The sequence below is a fragment of the Dermacentor albipictus genome, chromosome 4 (genome assembly GCF_038994185.2).
Source record: "Dermacentor albipictus isolate Rhodes 1998 colony chromosome 4, USDA_Dalb.pri_finalv2, whole genome shotgun sequence".
NCBI lineage: Eukaryota > Metazoa > Arthropoda > Arachnida > Ixodida > Ixodidae > Dermacentor > Dermacentor albipictus.
The window spans coordinates 147,073,523-147,083,603 of record NC_091824.1 but is presented as its reverse complement, the minus strand read 5'-3'; the positions used below and the strand labels follow the sequence as shown (position 1 = coordinate 147,083,603).

Genomic DNA, 10,081 nt, shown 5'->3' with positions numbered 1-10,081 from the left:
AACCTATTATAACCAACGAGCAAAACCACAGGACGACTGAAAAAAGACACAGGACGAGTGTTCGCTATCAAGTTAATGTTTGGGTAAAACAAGCATAAATGTCGAATTGAGCGCCACTGAGCGGTCCTTCAATTTGGCAACTCCTCGCGGGCAAGCGAGCGCTTTGCCCGAGGTTGGCGCGTTTTGCTTGGCGCGTTTTGTTTTGGCGTTACCGAGGCGCAGTTAGAACGAAGGCGAGAGCTCGCGCGGTCAAGGAACATACGGATAACACGGGCTACCGAGACCGAAACCGAGCGTGACGTGGCGTTGTGGCGATGCCCTCTGCCCTCACGCAATACCTGGCGCGCTATTGCTGCAGCAGGTGTTTACTTTCGCGAGCTCTGCTCCGTCGAGGAGAGCTCGTGATGCGGCGTCGGAGCCAATGGAAAATGAGGTGCCGTTTCGCTCCTACAGATGACAGACGCCGGCTTTTTCACTCAGTGGGCCATTCGACGCTTTCGAACCAAGAAAAAAAAAAGAAAACGCGCGAACAGAAACGCGATGGCCATTAAACAAACCAAGCAGAAATGTTTAAGGACCGATGAGCTACAAAGTTATGAGCCATTATTAAAAGCCTAAGAATATTCACTTTAAAACATTACCGCAGCCTCGCTGATGCACATGCCCTCACATTTTACAATGTGACTTGCTTCAGCTGTTTGAAGCGCGTGCGTACAAAATGAATTCCTCCCAACTTGCCCGCTTCAACATCATTCTACTTAATGAGAACCGCTTTACGTTAAGGGTGCGAACCGCCGAAGCAGCCCCCTTGGGTTCCCCTGCACGAAAGGTCGAAGCAGCCACAATGTGATCTTGCATCGCGGCTTCCAAGGCACGTCGCGATAGCTCGGCAGCGCTAGATGCTTCGGCGTCGCCTCACGGAATTCTCCTAAATTTGAGACACCAGCCTTGCGCTGGCGTATAAAAGCACTTCCAATTCCTGAGACGCCGCTCCTGGATGGCGCTAATTTTGTTAGTCTCAGTTCCTTAGCAACTCTGCCCCATATTTCGAGCTCGCGCGTTCTACGTTTACATCAAATAAAGTGGCGCGGAAGCTCGGTTCTATAGAAAGGAATGCAGGCTAGGAATTTGCTTCATGAGTCGGACTATTCCCAAAAGAAATCATACTCATTTTGAGTTCATGGCGGAAGGCTTAAATTTGACGCTACAAGAATATTGGCCACATATTTCTATATCTATTGGAGATACACCCCGTTTGTTTCATGTATATGCATGTTTTCTTCCTTTTTCTTTTCGATTCTTATTTGTGGTATTTTTTCCTGTTACTTAGGAAGTACATACAACAAAAGGACACGGGAGGAATGTTTTTAATATGCGGACTAGACTAGTGCTGTGGAGGCACCGCAGATAGGGGCCCGAGACTGGCTCGATCATGAATTTTACAACAGTGGGCCAGAGTTGGTATGACCCGACCCTAAAAACGTTATACCCGCCGAACATATGAACAAGATTCACCCCTGTGCGGGCGCATCTCAATACTTCTGTGAAACAATCCTATAGATATGAAGGTGTGCGTGAAGGCACCTCTACTAAAGTGGGGATACAAGAATAATAATGTGCAGACTTTATGGAAAGGGTTCGCTAGCGGCTGGGCAGTTCACATCCGGCGAGATTTTCGTCAATCTTGTCCTCTCATCTTTTCTCCTGTTTATAACATGACTGGCATTGAAAAGAAGCTGGAAGCAAATGATTTGCAATCTCTCCTATAAGAATGATGGCATGGCGGTGTCCTGGTTCGACGCACACAGATGGTAATGTTCAGTTTGTGGATAGCCAGAAATATATTAAACTTCTTGCTGATATTTGTAGAATTAAGCGTGGAACTCTAGCTTCTTATTTTCAGTTTGCGGATAGCCAGAAATATATTAAGCTTCTTGCCGACATTTGTAGAATTAAGCGTGAAACTCTAGGTTCTCAATACACACGAAAATAAATCTGAATTTACGATGTTTAGTGATGCATGTGATTTTTCGGTTTCAATAGAAATAAACAAAAGGCAGGTAGTTGGTGGCTACAAATACTTAAATGTTATATGGAATAAACTGAAAAATAATTTCTTGCACAAGCATAAACGAGTACGCAAAGCAAATAGTGAAAGAAAGGCGACCATAAATAAATAACGAGCACCATAGGGGTGCTACATGAATTATGTAAGGCGCGGCGTGCTGACGGGAGTCTTAGGGGCGCAGTGTCCAAGTGTCTCCTAAGTGGACTGTCTATCTCAGAGCGCACTGAATCGATAGAGCTTGACAGCTGGGGGTGAACATTGGCACCTGCCCTGCCGATTTCGAGTACAATTCCACCATGCGCGCAAAATGAATGGTGTACGTGTGCACAATACCCCCCCACCGCGCCTGCTTACAATATCAATAATTTAAAATGAAACTCAGTGTTGTGCTTCAAACACGAAGTGCATTGCCCACTTTTATTAACGGGTTTTTGAAACAATTGCTTTATGTTCACACGGAAAGACTGCAATCAAGGTAGTAGAGGGGGACATGGGCTCTGCACCCTTGGAAGTGCCGGAGGTTCAGGACAAACATGCTTCGATAAATTAATTATTGAGTGATAACAAAATAAATAGGTAGGTGACTGTGGCATATAGGTACTTTAGAAAAAGCACCTTAATATGCATTAAAAAAGAAAGCAACAAGATAATTACACAGTAAATATTAAGCCAACAGCGACGGGTAGAGAAAGGGGTGTTAAACGTCCTGTTCTGTTCGTATATGGGTTGCTTTGGAGAGATTTAAGTTGAAAGTTCGTCGGCTACGCTATTTCCATATGTTATAAAGCAATAAATGAACATGTAAATAAACAATTTATTAAACCAGTGAATGACTAACTAAATAAATAAATAATGACGTTGAAACTAATGAAAGTAACAACGCTGATACCGAGTTTCCTTGACTTCAATCCGTGTTGCCAACAGATTGATATGTACACTCTGTAGTCCTCGTCTATAGGTGCAAAATTACTCCACGTACTGAGTGGATGGTAGGTACTGACACACAACTCGGTTGTAGCTAATCTCACAGAGCGTCCCTTCACACATAACTGCACAGCCTTAACTATAAGAAGCACAAATCTCTGTCCGCTAAAAAGACTAAGTGATATAGCAGAACCATACTTGGTAATTACGATTGAGGGAAAGCCACCTGTGTAACTACTATATTCAACAGCAAAAAACACGAAATAAAAAAAATGTTTGACAACTCAAACAGTGGGCGACTGTAAGAATCCTCGTCGGAGTATTTGAGAACACTGCGTTTTAAAGGAGAAAATTTACCAATGTGCAGAAAGTATCAAGCATGTTTTTTCTTTTTTTACGAGTCAAAGTATGCAACCAAAGGTACACGAAGAAGTAGGGGTGCCAGATGTTTTGAATATGAAGGGTAATATAAGCAAGGAGAATGAATTAACTGTGGAACACAGTAAAATACGGCTTGGGTATTGGTGACATAAAGGTTGAGAACACACAGAATGAAAAGACTACTTTTTAGGGAAATACCTTTTTCTTCTCGAGACTCAATGGTTTTTAAACATGAACCGCCGGTGGATTTTGAGGGCAAGAAGTTAATGCAGCAGAATGATAAAAATAACCAGCTTGGTGACACCAGAAATCAGCACTCTTTCAACGTGAATACTCAAAATTAAGTCCTCCATGAGCAGCAGGCAAGAATTTTATATATGACCTCAGACCTCAGGCTCCCAATCAACAAAGATTGATTCCCGCAAGCGAAGTAAAATGGGATCGCCTGAGTTGCTTCCTTAGCCTTGGTCAGTGATAAAAGAGCGCGCCGCTCTTTGGGACACCACTGTACCAGGATGCACAATGGCATCCTTTGACTACTGTTATATAGCATGTCATATGACCTGACCTTAGCTTAGAGAATCGCTAAGCCTAAAAAATTGAGCAGACGCTTTTAACATAATTTGTTCTTAACTATAAGCGGTAGCTTCGCTCCAGAAATAAAACAAGGCAGCGCTTTTTTTTTCTAGAATTCGAACTGATTTCGGCGTCATTCTTGCGATTCCGTAGGACTGAACTATATTTGGCAATCGTCTGTTGATGCTTATGGAATATGTAGGCCCGAGGGCTGGTGTTCATGTCTCGGTGAATTTAAGGAACCCTTCAGCGTCTCGGCATCTTACTATACGTCATACCCACATTGGCAGGTATATTAGGTTTTGCTTCAGATGAACGTCGACCTCTGCACGGATCGGTCTGCCGGCGGCTTGAAAAGAGTACCCATGGCGAAATTTGATCGTGCTGTAGATAATATTGTGACAAAAAAAGAATAAATATAAGCTTCGCATAACGCTGAGTTTGAGCGGGTGTCCCTGAGCAACTCGTTAACGCGAGATAGATACAGAACATACACCCATATTTTCTTCCGAAAGCTGAAGACCGCGCGCAAATGCGAGGCTTCATCAAGCTGCCATAAACGTCATTGGATAGTTGTGGGAGTTGAGATCCATGTGGAAAGAAGAACAAGATTCGTTAACCAAAAATGTTGCTAATGGGCGAAGAGGCACACGACAATAATCTTGAAAAGTGTTATGGGCGGAAGGTACTAACACGTACACGTTACAACTATACTTTACTGGGAGTCTCGCAATTCAGAAATGCCAGATCGATATGGCAAGCTAATAAAAGAAAGAAGCCTTTCGATAGTAGGAGAAAACTGCTCTTTAAAGAATAGTTCGCAGAATATTTAGCTACGGTATACTCGCATGGTAAATAACTGCAAAGTTTTCTTTCTTGATGGGACACAAAGAAATCATAATATCAGGGCAAAGACTTCAGAATGTAAAATGTGGGTAGCGCCGATACGACTGTAAATCACCATTGAGCGCAGTCCCTTTCATGTGCGCACGCACGCACGCACGTACGCACGCGCACGCATTGTAAGCATTTATTGTGCGCTTCCTCCCCTGTATGTTATCACTATCATTTTCCTCTTGGTTGTCGGCGTGTCTTCATGATCACCATGTGGTATATATATATATATATATATATATATATATATATATATATATATATATTCGGCATCGGACTCTCGCACGTTTTTTTTTCTTTCGCGCCTACAGCACGCGGCGCGCGACAACCTAATCGTACATGGTCTTTATGCGGAACCTCACCGCGACCCAGACTCTGACGACGCGAAAGTTTACCTGGCGTGTCACTATAGTTGACATCGCAATAAAGGTCAATTACGCATTCACCTGCTCCGGAGTGACATGTGTGTATTTTACCAAAAGTGTGTAGTTTAGACCATTCTGAATGAACAGTAAACGTATCAAAACTCAAACTTGGTCAAAATGGGACGAGCATAATGTCCAATAGATGCGCGAAGTTATATGTGTGTGTACAAATTACAGCCGTTGTAAAGAATTCCTTCATCAAGTGCTGTCGAGCGCAAATCGACCGTTGTCTGCTATGTTTTCCAGCATCAAAGAATAACTACACGGGACACCAAGCTCACAGCCTGCCAGAAAGAGGAACATTATAAGAGCGATGTCTGCGGAAAAGTCAGCGTTCTTGGCTTCATCATTCGTCTTGTGAATAATAAGGGACCACTCGTTTTGTGCCCGTTTTTGTGCATTCCAAGAGGCACGTAGTAGCTTTCTGTGAAGTCTTCAGTGAACTAAATGAATAACTTGTTTTGTATTTCATTGAAGTAGGATGGTGTGTAGGCAAATGTAATAGTGTGTCGGTTAATAAAGCCTTGGTAGTAAATTGCGTTCACAGGCACTCATGAGCCGTGTAAGTGTTTCTTCTAAGCGGTGCAGAACTTGGCACACAGTTCTTGGAGAACAACTGCCAGCAAAGCCACATTCGTCAAATATGCAGAAAATATTGTACCTAAAGGGAATGCGAAGTTAAGGGCGTGCGCACAAATCACAGCTTCTGAAAACTAGGAATTTATCAACTGCTCTAAAACGTGATAAGGATGTTATTTGCACTGTTTCCCACTCTTCCAAGACAACTCTACATCACTGCGATTTCACATTTAGTTCAACTTCCGGAGCATGTTATGTTTAATGGGTCGCAAAACTTCAACGCTTCAGGATATTCTAGGAGCTTTGCAAATTACTGAACGCTCGTTCTCTCTTCATCACGATGCGTTATATAAGGTAACCGATGTTTCCTCGTCGAACTGAACAGGTTAACTTGTTTACATTTCATGAATATACAGGACTGGTTATGGTTGATGTTTCGGCTGAGTTTAAAATCTGTGCGTTAGTTACACCTTATGCAGTAAATTATATAACCTGTGGCCTAAAGAAGTTAAAATTTTGATTTAGGAAGGCTGTCCCGCAAAAGCCAAATTATCACCGAAGTCGCATATAATGGAAATTAATGAAATATTATAGCCAATTTGCATTGAAAGAAAGTTTGATACGCGTAAATAAATTTTAGCCATCTGAAGAAAAAATTACTTAACAAGTGTTCGAAAGCGTTATACGACCTTAATCGTCTGTGTTTCCCAATGGCGTGAGAGAAGTGTATATAACATGAAGTTCGCATTCGGTGGATCTAGGAGCAATATTAAGGGTGATGTTTGGGAAGAGGGTAATATTTCTGGTTCAAATACGATGATTGCAGATAATTACTTAACCCTTAACTTTTCCCTTTATGCAAAGAGCATACGACGTGCCGGCACTTTCCCTGGAGAAATAAACAAGTCACCTCGTTTATGGTTTTCAGGGTGACATGGAGGCAAAGTTAAAATTATGTGGTTCAATTATAGACAACGTAAGTTGTTATTGCAACTGCTCCAAAGAAATCATTTCGCTGTGAATTGGGCCATGATTCTGCAAAGTCGGACAAATCTGCTGCCTGTCGACCCGCCTTTTCTTTTTTTTTTCTTGCGTGAACTATGAAGATGCATATACAATGCAGAGTTACGTATACAGCTACGTAGCAGAATTCTCCAAGCTGATGACTATGCACCTAGAACTTAAGGTATGTTTGAGGAATATCGAGGTGTTTCTTTTCGCCACTCTAATGGCTCACCCTCTAATACAAGCGGGGCTTTATAGTGTCATAAATGCGAGCGCGGCACTATGACTTCTAATCTACGCTCATTTCTTCTTTCAAATTAATTGCTTGTTATCTTGCTGCCTTGTCACACCCTTCCCTTTCTTTATCTCTAAAACTAATGAGAAATGAAGGAATCGACTACAGGCGACTCTAGAGCAATACCTTTACCCATGGAAGCTTACTGCATCATTTCCCCCCGACGCTATACAGCTACACCTGTCCACACTGCAACGTGCCAGACAAGCCTGGCGCACCTCCTACTGCAATGCAAGAAAACCCGAGAAACCATCACAGCGGCACAACTAGTAGCGGCAGACGCAGACACAAACCTCCTCGCTGAAACGTGGCAGGCTGCGATCTCCAAGCCAGACCTAGTCGACCAACGCGAGCTCGTCGCCCGGGCCCGGAGGGCGGTCCAAGCCAGAGTGTTCCTGGAGTAATGGACCCTCCCATCTCGACTGACAAGTCACTGCTTCAAATAAAGGTTTCATTCTCTCTTTCTATCATTGTCTTTTTCTCGCAATTGACATAGGCACACCGCCTAAATACTGCAATGGATTTTTTAATGTTCCTGTCAGATGTCGTATAGGAGGTCCCCCATCGGTCTTTTACCCTAGGACCTCTTTCTGTACGGGCCTATTATCGCGTGTATATATATATATATATATATATATATATATATATATATATATATATATATATATATATATACATACATACGCAGGAAAGAGACAACGAAATTTCAGGAAGACTTAATTACTGAAGGTTTTGCGGCTGGTGGACCAGCCTTCGTAAGAGTACAGTCATAATACGAAGGCTGGTTCAGCAGCCGAAATCGTTCCGTTTCTGTCTTCCTAAAAGTTCGTCGTCACTTTCCTACGTGCTGAACTTCGAAGAAACCCCCTATATATATATATATATATATATATATATATATATATATATATATATATATATATATATATATATATATATATGATCGATTGAACGATTGATCGCAAATGTGATCAAAATGTCTATACAATAGGTCAACTAGAATATAGTGCGCTTGTTATAGGGTACACTTCAGTCGTCTTGTCTATTACAGAAATTGCAGTGAACAGCAACAATTTTAGAAAGGTGTTGACTTCGTCTAGTCAGTTTCCATATATACTGAAGAATATACCGATAAGCGAGCGCGTGTTTCAGTATGTCGTTACAGAATTCTGTTTGTTTGTCCCATTTTATCGGCAATCTCAAAAAACGCCCACACCTATATCGAAAGGAGAATACCCGACTCATCGCAAAGCATCATTTCTCACTATAAGATAGCACGCATGTCCGAGTCAAGCACTGGCTGGAGCACATGCTACATATTACTGCCTTAATTATGATACTTTGACTGTTCTCTGAATGTCAGCCATTTTCCCCCTCAGAAACTGAAAACAATCATGCAAATTAGAGCATTACATGAGTCGGCGTAAACAAAGATTTTGGATCCAGTCCCCCGATGGGGTTGGCCAACGTGGCATTAATGTTGGGGCCCTCTCCGAGCTCCTTCCTCAATCCACTAAGCACATCGAAAGCTATTTGCCTTACAGTGCTCGGGTAGGAACTGGGCTTAGTGCAGGGCCCGCTAACGACAATGCACCAGAATCGACAAAGTCGCTAAGAGTACAGAACGCTGTCTCCCCTCATTTGGAAGGGACACATCGCAAAACGGCGAACGGTAATTCACAGCATGATACCACGATATTTCTGTACGGCTTTTTCTTGCATGTTAATTTTCTCCCATGGCTTTATTGACGTTGGGTTCTTGCAGAAAACAAATACGTGTGTTTAGTTCTTTCTGTGCGTAGAATATTTTCTGCTTCATTATAATATGCTTAGGAATGCGCAACACAACTGACGACGAAGCATGAAACTACTTCTCGTTGCAGACTAGAAGTGCATCAGCACACTTCATAGCTTGTGCTACAGTGTAAGCAGATCGAGAAGGGGGAGTATTATAATTCTGACATAAAAAGATTGTTCTGTGGCTTTGCATGGCGTTTCATACCCTCCGTGGTTCCATACCCGCCGTCGACAGTTCAGCGAAGAAATTCGCTGAACTGTCGAAGCTGATAAACATGAAAAAGATTAGTGATATTCGAAATTATAATCTAGTAAAAATTAAGGAAGCATCAAGTATGGCCGCAGCATGACATGAGTGAGAAGGAGACTTTGTGGAGAAAAGACGGGGAATGCGGGAGATGGAAATTCAAGACGATGAGCAAAACGCGAACAAGGTGAATGCTGGAGCCAACGTTACGACAAGTGAACTTGTCTTCTTCAAGGCGAAGTATGATTTCCTCGCCACACTATATATAGGTGGGGTTCTTCTAAAGGGGAGATGGTGCGAGCGGGAGAATGCGGAAACGAGGGAAAATGTGTTAGCGTGTCGAATTGAGAATAAAGGAACGCTGTGTACAAGATCAAAGCCAGGGCGCCTCCCCCCACCTACCCTGGTCTGTCAACGCACGCGCGTTAGCCGACGTGTCGAGGGCGTCTGACACGCCGGCTGACACACAAAAAAAAGGAAAGCAAAGGGGAAAAAAGCGGGGGGGGGGGGCGGAATACGCCAAGAAATCAAACTAAGTGTTGTTGCCTATAGCTTGAAGGTTAGCATAGCGAATAGATTCTAAAGATTCTAATTAGATTCTAATTCCTTTTAAACGTTTATAAGGGAGCCTTAGACGTTTAAACGTTTCAAAGGGAGCTTTAGAATCCATTCGCTATGCTAAACTTCAAGCTATAGGCAACAACACTTAGTTTGATTTTTTGGCGTACCCCCCCCCCCCGGTTTTTTCCCCTTTCCTTTCTTTTTTTTTTATTTTGTCAGCCGGCATGTCAGACGCTCTTGACACGCCGGCTAATGCGCGTGCGTTGACAGACCAGGGTGGGTGGGGGGGAGGGGCTCTGTCTTTGACCTTGTACACAGCGTTCCTTCAC

General features: G+C 42.9%; 1 long non-coding RNA gene across 1 annotated transcript in view; it reads right to left on the bottom strand.

Moving 5' to 3' along the window:
- The window catches only part of LOC135902216 (uncharacterized), a 106,566-nt gene that overhangs the window by 58,312 nt on the left and 38,173 nt on the right, over positions 1-10,081 (bottom strand). The window lies entirely within an intron of this gene.